General features: G+C 45.4%; 1 protein-coding gene across 15 annotated transcripts in view; it reads left to right on the forward strand.

Moving 5' to 3' along the window:
• CACNA1B (calcium voltage-gated channel subunit alpha1 B) overlaps positions 1 to 14339 on the forward strand; it is a 505831-nt gene that overhangs the window by 268125 nt on the left and 223367 nt on the right. The window lies entirely within an intron of this gene.

The following is a 14339-nucleotide window of genomic DNA, read 5'->3' on the forward strand; positions in this document are numbered from 1 at the left end:
CTTCACTGCCTAGATGGAGGAGACACTGCTTGTGTGTTTAGAGAGCTGTGTAGGGCATATAGCCTGGGGGTTCAGGGGTGTCTTTACTTGCCTACACAGGGCCTACACAGCTATTTATACCCATGCGGGGGGGGGGGCATGTAGTGAATATACGCTGTACACTGCCATTTGTGCAGTGTAGACGTAACCAGTGTGCATGAAACCCCAGTGTTGCCAGCTCTTACGATTCTATTTTATGTCTTGCAATATTTTGTGTTCTTCTTAAAGCCCCATGTGATGGGGTTTGTCTGGCCTTTTCTGCCCCCTGCTGGAGCCATTGGCTGCTTGACAGCTGTCTGCTCAAGGAAAATCCCCTCAGAGCAGCTACCAACAAGACAGTCCTGTGGAGGTCTAGAAGGGCCTGGAGGAAAAGCAGACCAATCAAGAGCCAGCAGACCAGTTAAGAAGGCTTGCCTGCTTCTTCTCAGGGGAGAGATGGGTGAGACTGGAACAGAGGAGGTGTTGCTCAGTGCTAGTCCAGGACCCCACGGCTGGGCCAGGCCCTTCCTTTGAGTGCTGCAACTAAGTGTTTGCATTTGAAGTCTGGCTTCTTTGCATAAAAGTGCACACAGCCAAATCCTGAGTTTATTTTGTTATCTAAAGGTTGAGAGAGTGACACCGATCTGCTCCAAGCAGGTGGCCAAATCTTATGGATTAAGGTGGGGTTTGGCCCTAGAGGGGGCATTATGGAGCAGCCCCACCTGCCATGCCTCAGCTCCTGGAGAGGAGAATATCAGCTGCCATTTAGAAAGTGAAAGTACATTTCTAGCCTTTGTTGTTAAGGAGGCAAGCTTGAAAATATGGAATGTAAAGGCTCAAAAACCAGAAGGCAAATAAAAATAACTCTGCTTAATTTTTTAAAATTTCATGATGTTTAAGCCAATCACCTGTTTTTTGGGGGGGGAAGGGCTGACTCAGATTATAGTAATGCATGGAGTTGGTAATACTGAGCCAAGGGTTCATTACATTTGGATGTGAGACTTTGGTTTGGCCCATTAGAGAGAGAGAGAGAGAGAGAGAGAGAGCTGCTAAATTCAGATCCTAACCTGAATGTCCTCATCACTCGTGGATGTTTGGATCTGGGTTTATCATCCAGACCCATCTCAATTGTACACAAGCTCTTACAGTGTATGCAACTGGGTGCTGGAGCCCCTCTGATAAACCAGTATTGGGCTTGTGTATGTGCACCTCGATTTATCTCTCATAGCATGGTTCTCAGCCCTTAATTGCTGATTGCCCTTCTGGTAACAAGAGAGGAGTGTGTAGCTGTGTTGGAGGAAAAGGTTAATGCTGTTCAGATGTAAAAGCCCTTTAATATTGCAGCCATTGTTCTTTCTCTGTCTTATGTAGCCAGGGAAATAAAACATTCTTCAAAGAACAGATCCATGCCTAGAATTTTTAAAAGATCCTCAACACCCACGGATCCTCCTGTGTTCAAAGCAGATGTGGGGGGAAAAGTAGGGAGTGGCTTTGTGTGAGGATCAGGAACACTGCCCTGGGGCAGGAAGAGTACAGCTGGCATAAGTTGTTTCAGAAGGTCACGGACAGGGTCAGATTTAGGGATGCAGGGCTTGTGGGGCGCCGGGCTCAAGGCGCTGTTTTTGTTGTTAGTGACAAAAGGGAAAATAGAATGTTTGAAGTAAAATGTTTCAGGTGCTCCGTATGTGGATTCATTTTTCACTAACCTAGAATGTTCTGGACTTTTGTAGAATCTCATGGAAGCTTCCAGTCTTGCTTATATATGCCATGAATAAATACAGATTTACAGATCCTAGCAAGCAAATTTATTGTCTTAAGTGACAGGGATAAATCATGCATGCAAATCGGGCATCAAAGTTGTGAAATGGGCTACAAATGCAATAACACATAAGGTATTCAAAAGTTTAATAAATTGAGTTGGAGGGTCCGAAGATGCTTCTTGCCTGGAGCGCTGTTTGGTCTAGGGCTGGCCCTGGTCACAGAACAGGCTGGTGTCTGGCCAGCTGAACAGCTTTGCTTCCCCTTCGTTCCTAGATGATTGGTTAGGGGTAATGATGTTCTGTCGGGGCCATTGATCAGGCATTGTCTGATCTCAGAGGTGTTGGCAAAGGGGAAGCTCATGTCTGTACCCATGTGATATTGTACCGAAAGAATTTGTGCAGCGGCTGGAGCTGGGGGTGGTTCAGTGTGTGCACAATTCACTTGCATGGTTCCCCAGTGTCTCAGCCCAGCTTGATTTAACAAGATATTGCTTAATAATAATTAATAATTAATAATAAACAAAAGTTGCAGGTTCCTGTTCCCTTAGGTTTGGACTCAAGGGCGATCTTGTGACCAAAGCAAGGCCTCGAGAGAGCTGTTTCTAGCTCTGCCACATGCTTCTTCTGACCTCAGGCAAATTACTTTGATGCTCTGTGCCTCAGTTTCCCCATCTGTATTTTAGGGCAAATGATACCCACCTCACAGGGAAAGACTCAATTAATTAAGATTTGTAAAGAACTTCACAAGGAAGATCCCCTGAGGAGAGGCTAAGAGAAACATCCAACCACCTTGGGCGGACATTAGCCGCATTGCTTACCACACTACTGGAAGGTACTAAATATTATAGTGATGAGGAGAGTATAGAAGAAAATGGCAAGTTACTGTGCTTAATTTTAGACATGCTGATGATGAAGCCTTGCATTCCTGCAGGCAGTGACCAGTGTTGTTACCTTCCCAGGGAGAGGGCTCTGCAGCAGCACTTGAAAGAAATGTGCTGAAATTATAGGAAAAACTCTGCATTTCATGGGAAAAGTCTTTGCCCGCAGATTTCAGAGGGGTAGCCGTGTTAGTCTGTATCAGCAAAAACAACGCAGAGTCCTTGTGGCACCTTAGAGACTTACAAATTTATTTGGGCATCAGCTTTCATGGGCTATAACCCACTTCATCAGATGCATGGAGTGAAAATACAGTAGTCAGGTATAAATATACAGCACATGAAAAGATGGGAGTTGCCTTACCAAGTGGGGGTCAGTGCAAACGAGGCCAATTCAGTCAAGGTGAATGTGGCCTGTTCCTAACAGTTGACAAGAAGGTGTGAGTATCAACAGAGGGAAAATTACTTTTTGTAGTGACCCAACCACTCCCAGTCTTTATTCTGGCCTAATTTGACAGTGTCAAGTTTGGACATTAATTCCAGTTCTGCAATTTCTCATTGAAGTCTGTTTTTGATCATTAAAAGAGAGAGACAAAGGGTGAAATCATGACCCAAGTCAAGTCTATGACAGAACTCTCATTGACTTTGATAAGGTAGGATTTCATCCAAGGACTTTATATTAATCCGCAGTACAGCTGCTCAGTGTGCCGGCTGCACCCGCAGACACCAACCCCCCTGCCATGGACAGCCCCAGCGATAAACCAGCTTCCTGCTCCTGTAAAATAGAGGCAAGCGTGGATTTGGGGCTGAGGTGCTAGTGGGACCAGCACCAAAAGGATTCACTCCGAAATCATGTCTTCAGTATTTATCTGGCCCCCATTATCATTATCTCATTATGTACGTGCCTGGGAGATAGGGCAGTGCTGCAATCCCTATTGTACGCCTGAGAAACTGAGGCACAGAAAGGGTAACTGGCTTGCTTGAGATCACACAAAACATCTGAAGCAGAGTGAGGAATTGAATGCTGGTCTCACAAGTCGTAGGTCAGCACCATAATCAATATACCATCCTCCTCCTATGAGTGTTACTCGTGTGATGATATACATCCAACACCTTAAGCTTGCAATCTACATAGGCTTGTATATGACTTTTTTTTAAAATTCGATTTCTAGTTGCGTGTATAGCTTCCACTTGCCACAGTTGGTGACATGGAAAGTCATGGAATAGACTTTTTAACTAAATATCTCTCTCAAGGTTCCTTTCCCACTCTGAACTCTAGGGTACAGATGTGAGGACCTGCATGAGAAAACCCCTAAGCTTATTTTTACCAGCTTAGATTAAAACTTTCCCAGAGGTACAAACTATTTTACCTTTTTGTCCCTGGACTTTATTGCTGCCACCACCAAGTGTCTAACAAAATATAACCGGGAAAGAGCGCACTTGGAAATGTCTTTCCCCCCAAAATCTCCCCAAACCCTACATCCCCTTTCCTGGGGAAGGCTTGATAAAAATCCTCACCAATTCGCATGTGTGAACACAGACCCAAATGCCTGGATCTTAAGAACAAGGAAAAAGCAATCAGGTTTTTAAAAGAAGAATTTTAGTTGAAAAAAAATAAAGGAATCACCTCTGTAAAATCAGGATGGTAAATACCTTACAGGGTAATCAGATTCAAAACATAGAGAATCCCTCTAGGCAAAATCTTAAGTTACAAAAAGACACAAAAACAGGAATATATATTCCATTCAGCACAACTTATTTTATCAGCCATTTAAACAAAACGGAATCTAACGCCTATCTAACTAGATTGCTTATTAACCCTTTACAGGAGTTCTGACCTGCATTCTTGCTCTGGTCCCGGCAAAAGCAACACACAGACAGAGAGAACCCTTTGTTCCCCCACCCCCAGCTTTGAAAGTATCTTGTCTTCTCATTGGTCATTTTGGTCAGGTGCCAGTGAGGTTATCTTTAGCTTCTTAATCCTTTAGAGGTGAAAGGGATTTTCCTCTGACCAGGAGGGAATTAAAGGTGGTCATCCTTCCCTTTATATTTATGACACGCCCCCCCCAAATCACAGATAGGGTGAAACGCTGGCTGTGATTTCTTCCTGGAGGTCTAGGAGAAAACAGAGTTAATAAGAAACATGCACCTCTAAATACACTACCAATTATATAAAGACTAACAATATTTTCCACATCTCAAGGACAATTTTAACCAGTTGATTCTGGAAAACTTTCACGGGAGAGTGCATCAGCCACTTTGTTAGAAGCTCCTGAGATGTGTTGTATGTGAAATCAGAATCTTGGAGAACTAAACTCCATCGAATAAGTTTTTTGTTATTTCCCGTGGCTGTATGAAGCCACTGTAGCGCAGCATGGTCGGTTTGCAGGTGGAAACGCCGTCCCCAAACGTATGGGCGTAGCTTTTCCAGAGCGTAGACAATGGCGTAACATTCTTTTTCGCTGACTGACCAGTTGCTTTCCCTGTGACAGCTTCTTGCTGAGAAACACTACAGGGTGGAATTCTTGATCCGGTCCTTCCTGCATTAAAACTGCTCCCACACCATGCTCGGACGCATCTGTGGTTACTAGGAATGGTTTGTCAAAGTCTGGGGCTCTTAGCACAGGGTCAGACATGAGTGTCACTTTAAGCTGGTTAAAGGCTTCTGACACTCTTCGATCCACTGAATGGCATTTGGCTGTTTCTTTTTGGTTAGGTCTGTCAGTGGGGCGCCGATTTGGCTGTATTGCGGTACAAATCGCCTGTAATATCCGGCCAAGCCTAAGAAGGATTGGACCTGTTTCTTTGACTTTGGGACAGGCCACTTTTGGATAGCATCCACTTTGGCCTGTAGGTGGTTGATAGTTCCTTGACCCACCTGATGTCCAAGGTAAGTCACTCTGTTTAGGCCTATTTGACACTTCTTAGCCTTAACAGTTAGTCCTGCCTCCCTTATGCGCGCAAAGACTTTTTGAAGATGTTCCAGGTGTTCTGCCCATGAATCCGAAAATATGGCCACATCGTCAAGGTAGGCGACTGAATATTCTCCTAAGAGACCATCTACAAGTCTTTGGAAGGTGGCGGGTGCATTCTGCAGCCCGAAAGGGAGTACATTAAATTCATACAGCCTGAAATGTGTGGTGAAGGCTGACCTTTCCTTGGCGGATTCATCTAGCGGTACCTGCCAGTACCCCTTGGTTAAGTCTAAGGTAGAGATGAACTGGGCCCGTCCCAGTTTCTCTAATAGTTCATCTGTGCGTGGCATTGGATAATTGTCTGGGCGAGTTACAACATTTAGCTTACGGTAGTCCACGCAAAAACATATCTCCCCATCTGGTTTGGGAACTAGAACCACTGGAGATGCCCATGCACTGCCAGAGGGGCGGATTACACCCATCTGTAGCATATCCTGGATCTCCCATTCTATAGCAGTTTTAGCTTGAGGAGACACCCGGTAAGGTTGGACTTTAATTGGGTGAGCAATACCTGTGTCAATGGAGTGTTATGCCCGTTCAGTCAGTCCTGGGGTGGCTGAGAACGTCAGCGCGTAGCTAGTGCACAGCTCCTTGATCTGCTGTTGCTGCATACGCCCAAGGGTCAGGGAGAGGTTCACCTCTTCCATGCCACCAGCACTTTTCCCTTCGTAGTAGACACATTCAGGCCACTCAGCGTCATCTCCTCCCTGGGCTGTAAACTGACAAACCTTTAATTCTCTGGAATAAAAGGTCTTTAGAGAATTAATATGGTACACCTTAGGCTTTTGGTTGGAGGTGGGGAAGGCTATGAGATAATTAACAGTTCCCAGGCGCTCTTGGACTATGAATGGCCCTTCCCACGACGCTTCCATTTTATGGGCCTGGAGCGGCTTTAAGACCATGACCTGGTCCCCTACTTTGAAGGAACGCTCTCTGGCATGTTTATCATACCAGGCTTTTTGCTCTTTTTGAGCATCTTTTAGGTTTTCTTTAGCAAGGGCTAAAGAGGTTCGGAGGGTGTTTTGTAGGTTGGTTAAAAAGTCCAGAATGTTAGTTCCTGGAGAAGGTGTAAATCCCTCCCATTGCTGCTTCACCAACTGTAATGGCCCCTTAAGCTCGCCGCCATATACAAGTTCAAATGGTGAAAACCCTAAACTGGGATGTGGTACAGCTCTGTAGGCAAAGAGCAACTGGTGCAACATTAGGTCCCAATCATTGGAGTGCTCATTTACGAATTTACGTATCATGGCCCCAAAGTCCCATTAAATTTCTCCACCAGGCCATTTGTTTGATGATGCTAAGGGGTGGCAATCAAGTGATTCACCCCATGAGCTTCCCAAAGGCTTTTCATAGTTCCTGCCAGGAAATTAGTTCCTGCATCTGTGAGGATGTCAGAGGGCCAACCTACCCTGGCAAAATGTCTGCTAGTGCCTGGCACACACTTTTAGCCCTGGTGTTGCTTAGAACTACTGCTTCCGACCATCGGGTGGCAAAATCCATGAAAGTCAGTATGTACTGCTTTCCTCTGGGTGTCTTTTTCAGAAAAGGACCCAGAATATCCACAGCTACTCGCTGAAATGGAACTTCAATGATGGGGAGTGGCTGGAGAGGGGCTTTGACCTGGTCTTGGGGTTTTCCTACTCTTTGGCATACCTTACAAGACCGGACATAGGTTGAAACATCCTTGCCCATTCCCTCCGAGTGGAATGACCTCCCCAAACGGTCTTTGGTCCTGTTCATCTCAGCATGGCCACTAGGATGATCGTGGGATAAGCTCAAGAGCTTGACCCGGTACTTAGTTGGAACTACCAATGGTCTCTGAGGATGCCAGTCTTCCTGGTGTCCATCAGAAAGAGTTTCCTTGTATAAAAATCCTCTTTCTATAACAAACCTGGATTGATTAGAAGAGCTGAGAGGCAGTGGGTTGCTCCGTGCCACCGTCCAAGCTCTCTGGAGGTTTTCATCTGCTTCCTGTTTGGTCTGGAACTGTTCCCTTGATGCTGGAGACATCAGTTCCTCATTGGATTGTGGACCTAAGCTTGGTCCCTCTGGAATTGATGTAGGGGATGGAGCTGTTTCCGTTGACTGTGAACCGCTCTCCGCTGGTGCACTATGTTGGGGTTCAGGCTCCAGCTGAGCCTCTTATGTAGGGTTATTGGCTGCTGCTGGTTCAGGTTCGGTGGGGCCCTCTGGATTTGGGATTGCAAGTACTGGATTCCATGCTGGCAATGGGTCTGGTGCTGGTTGTTACACCAGTTTTGGTTCTGGGACTAGCTCTGTCTGGGTCTCTGGGACTGGATCCACTACTGCTGTTACAGACGTTGGCATGGGGTCCGGTTCCATCACCTCTGACTGGGTCCTGGTAGAAGTTTCCAGAATAGAGCTAGGTGTGACTGCTTGCTTAGCCTGGCTGCAAGTGACCATTCCCAGCCTCTTGGCTAGTTTCACATGATTGGCCAAGTCTTCCCCCATCAGCATGGGGATGGGATAATCATCATATACTGCAAAAGTCCACGTTTCTGACCAGCCCTTGTACTGGACAGGCAACTTGGCTGTAGGCAAATTGAAAGAGTTGGACTTGAAGGGTTGAATTGTCACTTGGATCTCTGGGTCGATGAAATTGGGGTCCACTAAGGAAGCATGGATAGCCGACACTTGACATTTGTGCTCCGGTGTCCCTCCACACAGTGACCTTCTTCCCGCCCACCCTCACAGTTTCCCTCCACTCTGAGGGTATCTGGGAGGTATCTGGGCCTGAGGACCTCTGGTGTGATTCCAGTGCAATGAACTGTAATCTGTTGGGGTTCCTGGGGAAGTTGGCCTTCATATGCCCCAGCTCATTACATTTAAAACATCGTCCAGCTGACGGGTCACTGGGGCAAGGTGGGTTGCTGGAGAATGGTGTGGCAGGACGATAAGGTGTCTGGAATATTCCTTGGTGTGTGGTTGGTGCCTTGGGCTGCCCCTGCTAGTAGGGTGTGGTCAGAGGGTGTCCCTTCTGGTATCTGCTCCAACTGTGACCAGGGTTGTTCCTCTCTCTTCCCTCCATCCATTTTGTTCCGGCTTGCCCAGCCTCTCTGGCAGTCTGGGACTGCTCATATCGATCAGCATAAGAAGCAAGACTTTCTGCTGAGTCCATTTCCATATCCCATAAACACTGTTTTATTTCCTCCTTGGACATATTCAGGAATTTCTCCTGAGCTATCAGATCACACATTCCATTAAAGCTAGTGACATCCCTTCCTTGGACCCATTTATCTAACAGATCCTTCATCTGGTTTAGATAATCCACATTACTTAGTCCACGCCCTCTCTTAAGGGTTCGAAATTTTACTCTGTACGTTTCAGATGCAATTTGAAATTGCTTTAAAACCAAATCCTTGAATTTATTATAGTCAGAAGCCTCATCAATAGGCATCTTATTGAATATGTCCAGAATTCTTCCAGTCAATTTTGCAACCAATGTGGTCATCTTGTGAGCTTCAGGAATTTTATGGAGAGTGCACAGTCTCTCAAAGGTGAGAAAATATTCAGCAATATCACTGGATTCATCATACTGTGGACATAGTCGCTCCCATTTGTGGATTGTTGGGGAAGGATTGTTAGGGTTATCCAGTAGATTCCTCTCATCCCTTACCTTGTCTATCGCCAGTGCATGCTTCCTCTCTTTTTCCTTCTCCTCCAGTTCTTTTTTCCTTGCCTCCATAGCTCTCCTGTGTGCAGTCTCTAGGGCTTTTTCTGCCTCTTTTGCTGCCTCCAATCTGGTTAACTCCAATTTGTGTTGTGCCTTGGTTTCTGTCATGTTAGCCTCTCTGTTTTTAACTAACTTTACACCCGAGAGTTAGAAATAAAACAAACAAACAAACAAAAATTTGGCTTGTCAAAAAAATAGGTTGTGCTGTAACCAGATTCCTATTGTGATAGGGTCAGGCCAGATGGCTATAGGAGAGTAATAGAAGGGAGATATATTAGCCCCAGGCTAAGTAGGTCCCTTTTCCCTGGGTAAGGTAACAGGGAAGGTTCCAGAACAATCAGAAACCTTCTGGAGACAATTAAGACAGGCTGATTAGAACACCTGCAGCTAATCAAGAAGCTGCTAGAATCAATTAAGGCAGGCTAATCAGGGCATCTGGGTTTTAAAAAGGAACTCACTTCAGTTTGTGGTGTGCATGTGAGGAGCTGGGAGCAAGAGGTACTAGGAGCTGAGAGTGAGAACGCGGACTGTTGGAGGACTGAGGTGTACAAGGATTATCAGACACCAGGAGGAAGGTCCTATGGTGAGGATAAAGAAGGTGTTGGGAGGAGGCCATGGGGAAGTAGCCCAGGGAGTTGTAGCTGTCACACAGCTGTTCCAGGAGGCTCTCTAGACAGCTGCATTCCACAGGGCCCTGGGCTGGAACCCCGAGTAGAGGGTGGGCCTGGGTTCCCTTCAAATCCTCCCAACTGCTGGTCAGACACAGGAGTAGTCAACCTGGACTGTGAATTCAGAAAAACAGCCAAGCTGAGGGCTGCTGTGAAGCTTCAAGGTGAGCAAATCCGCCAATAAGCACAAGACCCACCAAGGTAGAGCAGGAACTTTGTCGCGCTATATTCTCTGATAGTGATTGTCAGCCTACAGAAAAATCTTTAAAAAAAACCCTAACACCTTTGTCTCCAGGCAAATAGATAGAAAACCCTTCTAGTTGCTCTTAGGTTAAAAAAAAGCAGCAACTTCAGGTCTGTGAAGACTTGTGAATTTCCCTGCAGGATGTTAACTACCCTGCCTTTAGGTAGAGAAAACTCTAGCTCACAAAAGATCATTTCCTTTTGTCTCTGCTCTGGCCCCCAAGCAGAGAGCAAAAAAAAAAAAAAACAACCAAAAAACCTCTAACTGCTTTTAGCTTAAAACCTGCTTTCCAGCAGCCCAAAGGAAAAAAAATGTCCTTTTTTAAAATCTGTGCTTATGGTTCAAAAAATCTCAAATTGATCTCAAAATGATTTCAAGTTAATCCCACTGCTCTGCCACCATGTCAAGGTTCCTTCCCCACTCTGAACTCTAGGGTACAGATGTGGAGACATGCATGAAAAAACCCCTAAGCTTATTTTTACCAGCTTGGGTTAAAACTTTCCCAGAGGTACAAATTATTTTACCTTTTTGTCCCTGGACTTTATTGCTGCCACCACCAAGTGTCTAATAAAATATAACTGGGAAAGAGCCCACTTGGAAACATCTTTCCCCCCAAAATCCCCCCAAACCCTACACCCCCTTTCCTGGGGAAGGCTTGATAAAAATCCTCACCAATTCGCATGGGTGAACACAGACCCAAACCCTTGGATCTTAAGAACAAGGAAAAATCATCAGGTTCTTAAAAGAAGAATTTTAATTGAAGAAAAAGTAAAAGAATCACCTCTGTAAAATCAGGATGGTAAATACCTTACAGGGTAATCAGATTCAAAACATAGAGAATCCCTCTAGGCAAAATCTTAAGTTACAAAAAGACACAAAAACAGGAATATATATTCCATTCAGCACAACTTATTTTATCAGCCATTTAAACAAAACGGAATCTAACGCCTATCTAACTAGATTGCTTATTAACCCTTTACAGGAGTTCTGACCTGCATTCCTGCTCTGGTCCTGGCAAAAGCAACACACAGACAGAGAGAACCCTTTGTTTCCCCCCCACCCCAGCTTTGAAAGCATCTTGTCTCCTCATTGGTCATTTTGGTCAGGTACCAGCGAAGTTATCTTTAGCTTCTTAACCCTTTAGAGGTGAAAGGGTTTTTCCTCTGGCCAGGAGGGATTTAAAGATGGTCAGCCTTCCCTTTATATTTATGACAAGCTCTTGGGTATTTATCACTGTGATGAGGTTTTAACGAATTCCTCTCTGCCTGGATTAGGCCCCTTTTCCAGAGTGGCAATGGAAATGCTATAGATTTCTGACCTGTTTAAAGAGACGCTGTCATCTCAAAAACCATCATCAATAATAAATAACTTTAAACACAAATGAAATTACCTACATTTCCAGTAGCACTGGAGATTATGAAAAGAGAAGTAATAAAAAAAAAACAAATTACTTTTCACAATTTATCTAGGAATTTCTCTTGCTAGCCATTTATACTGCACTCAGTGCTATATAGTATCTGAGTACCGGGCAAAGCTTTGTTGCTTGAACAGCTACTACTGGTTCCGGTCCCGTCTACTTTAGAGAAATTTGCACCACTAGTTAGACTCCTTTAGAAGTCTGGTACCCGTGTAAAGCTGGGTTTATATCGAGGGAATTAGTAACTCCTGCTTTACATTGGCGCAGTGTGTTTACATTCGGGCTTTTCACTGATGTAGAGTGTCAATAATGTAACACCAGTGCAGTGTTCTCTAATGTAGACAGGGTTTAGCACATGGGCTCTTTACTACTCCCCTGTCCCTTCTCTATGCTGGGAGTTTTGTTTAGTTTCCTCTCTCTGTGAGCAGTGCAAATAAACTAGCCTATTTTGCTTGCTGGTTTTCACATACCAGTAAAATCTGGCAATGTTTGGGTTGCAAACACTGCAGGTGCAGTATTCGTTTTAAAAGGAAGGCCAAATAACCCCTCCATCCCTATCGTTTCCAGTGGAAATTAAAGTAAAATAAACAACCAACAACAAAAAAATGGAGAAAAATGTTTGGCTCTTAGGTGTTAGTAAAATTGTCATATAAAAATAACCCTAAACATCAGACCACACTTGACGTGACAATGTTCCTTGAGTAGATGGCTAAAGATGTAATTAAAAGCATGTTGGCTCTGTAATTCAGATTAAATTAGGCTCTGCCTGCTGTATGGCATGCCCCTCCCACCCCCCATGCATGCTGATCAAAGTGCTGCCAGTGCTCTTGTAATCAGTTAATATTTAAATACTCTCTCAGAATGGCCTTCTCAGCTTTCTGCTCTCTTTCATATGATGCTCATCGCTGAAGCGGGTGGCTGTTTTCTCTTCTCCAATGCAAGTATCATGGGTCAGATGGTCAAAAGAGCTCAGCTCCCTGAGCCAAAAGAGCCAAAATAAGTGGCCAGATTTTCCACATGCCACTGTGGCTACGATGCAATTTTTAGCGAGCTAGCTCGCTCAAAGCTAGCTTGGATGTTACATATGGTCTCCAGATTGTAGTGTCGACATACCTTTGCCATATCGATTCAGCATGACATTAAGGGTGAGTCTATAAGGACAAATTCAGTACCCATTTTCCAGTGGTAATGCAGCTGCACCAGTCTTAAACTGCTCAAGACAAGGTTAGGATGTTTTAGCCCCATGGCATGGGTTTTCATGTCTACACCAGTGGCTTATCACTCATGCAGCCAAATTCTAGCAGTTGAAATCGAGGTCCTAATTTTTCTAGTGTAGACAAGGCGCAAGTCTCTGCAAGTCTCTGGAACAAAGCTGCATACTCACCATAGCGTGACAGCTGTGTGTAGTCGTGTTCTTCACTTTGGAATTTCGGAGCTTGTGTGCCATTATCCTTTGGAACCATTGATCAGGGAGGAGTAAGACTGGTAGATCTCAGTGCCAGATGTTCCTCTCAAATTGAGTGCATGCCTATCCCTTCTCTGCTCTGCAATGAGTCATATTTTTTTTCCCTCACAGGGTGTCTTCTATGTTCCTTTTGAACCCTTGGGGGTCTCCACTCCCACTCCTTCCTTCCTTCCCTCCCTTACCTATACCAAGATCCCACATCCCAGGCACTATCCTTCTAGCTGAGCATGAGTAGGTGAGATGCCCTTCAGAGATGACCGATGCCAATAATTCACCTGGCTGGCATCTGTTTTACTGGGGCTAACCCTCCCGCTCATAAACATCAGTGGATGGTGTACTTGATCAAGCTGGATAGATACAGTGTGTGTTTGGCCATCCATCCATCAACCCAGTCATCCGTGCCCTAGAAAACGCATCAAACTGGCTTAAGGTGTCCGCATGCACTCTTCAGTTACAGAGACAGTAAAAGCCTTTTAAAGAGGAAAATCTTTACCTCAAAGAAACCAAATTAACAGCCCAATCAATATTTCCCATGCCCCTCCCACTTCCCCTCTTCCTCCTGGCAACACTGGGCCTGGGGAGGGGAAGAGGGAACTCTTGCAGCTCACCCCCCAGACATGGGGAGAACCCCAGGAGGGGAAGAGGTGAGGCTGAAGGGCTGGCAGAACTGAAGAGGGGGCTGGAGAGTGCAAACAGATGTGGGGGAAGAATTGAAGTGGGGACTGGATTGATTTGGGGTCTGAGGGGCAGAATTAATTGCTGGGCAGATGTGGGGATGATGAGACATCCCGCACCAGCAGTCTTTTCAGACCACGTTCAGTGTTGCTGGGAGGGGAGTGAGTAGTTGCAAGTGGCTCACTCCGGATGTGCACCAAAAGCCTGGATGCTTTTACATGTGAACCTCTTGAGTTTGAAGGATGGTGCTGGACCAGTCTTGAAAACGAGCTTTTCCACAACATGGATGGTGGCCCTTGGGATTTTTCCAGCCCAACCAAGAAGCAGGAACCGCCTTTTTTGGGCCTCTGCTCCCAGTTGCAACCAGGAAGTGCAGAGATGCACCTAGATGGTAGCTAGCATCTATTTTTCCTGGTGGAGACATACCTGTACGTAGTCTAGACCGGCCGTGTGCAGGGATAGTCAACATCAGCAGCCTTACTTATATTTAACATCCAAGCGTGTTTTAGGCTCTGCCACAGCCAGCTCGACAGCACTGGCTCCGAGTG

Source organism: Dermochelys coriacea, chromosome 16 (assembly GCF_009764565.3).
Source record: "Dermochelys coriacea isolate rDerCor1 chromosome 16, rDerCor1.pri.v4, whole genome shotgun sequence".
NCBI lineage: Eukaryota > Metazoa > Chordata > Testudines > Dermochelyidae > Dermochelys > Dermochelys coriacea.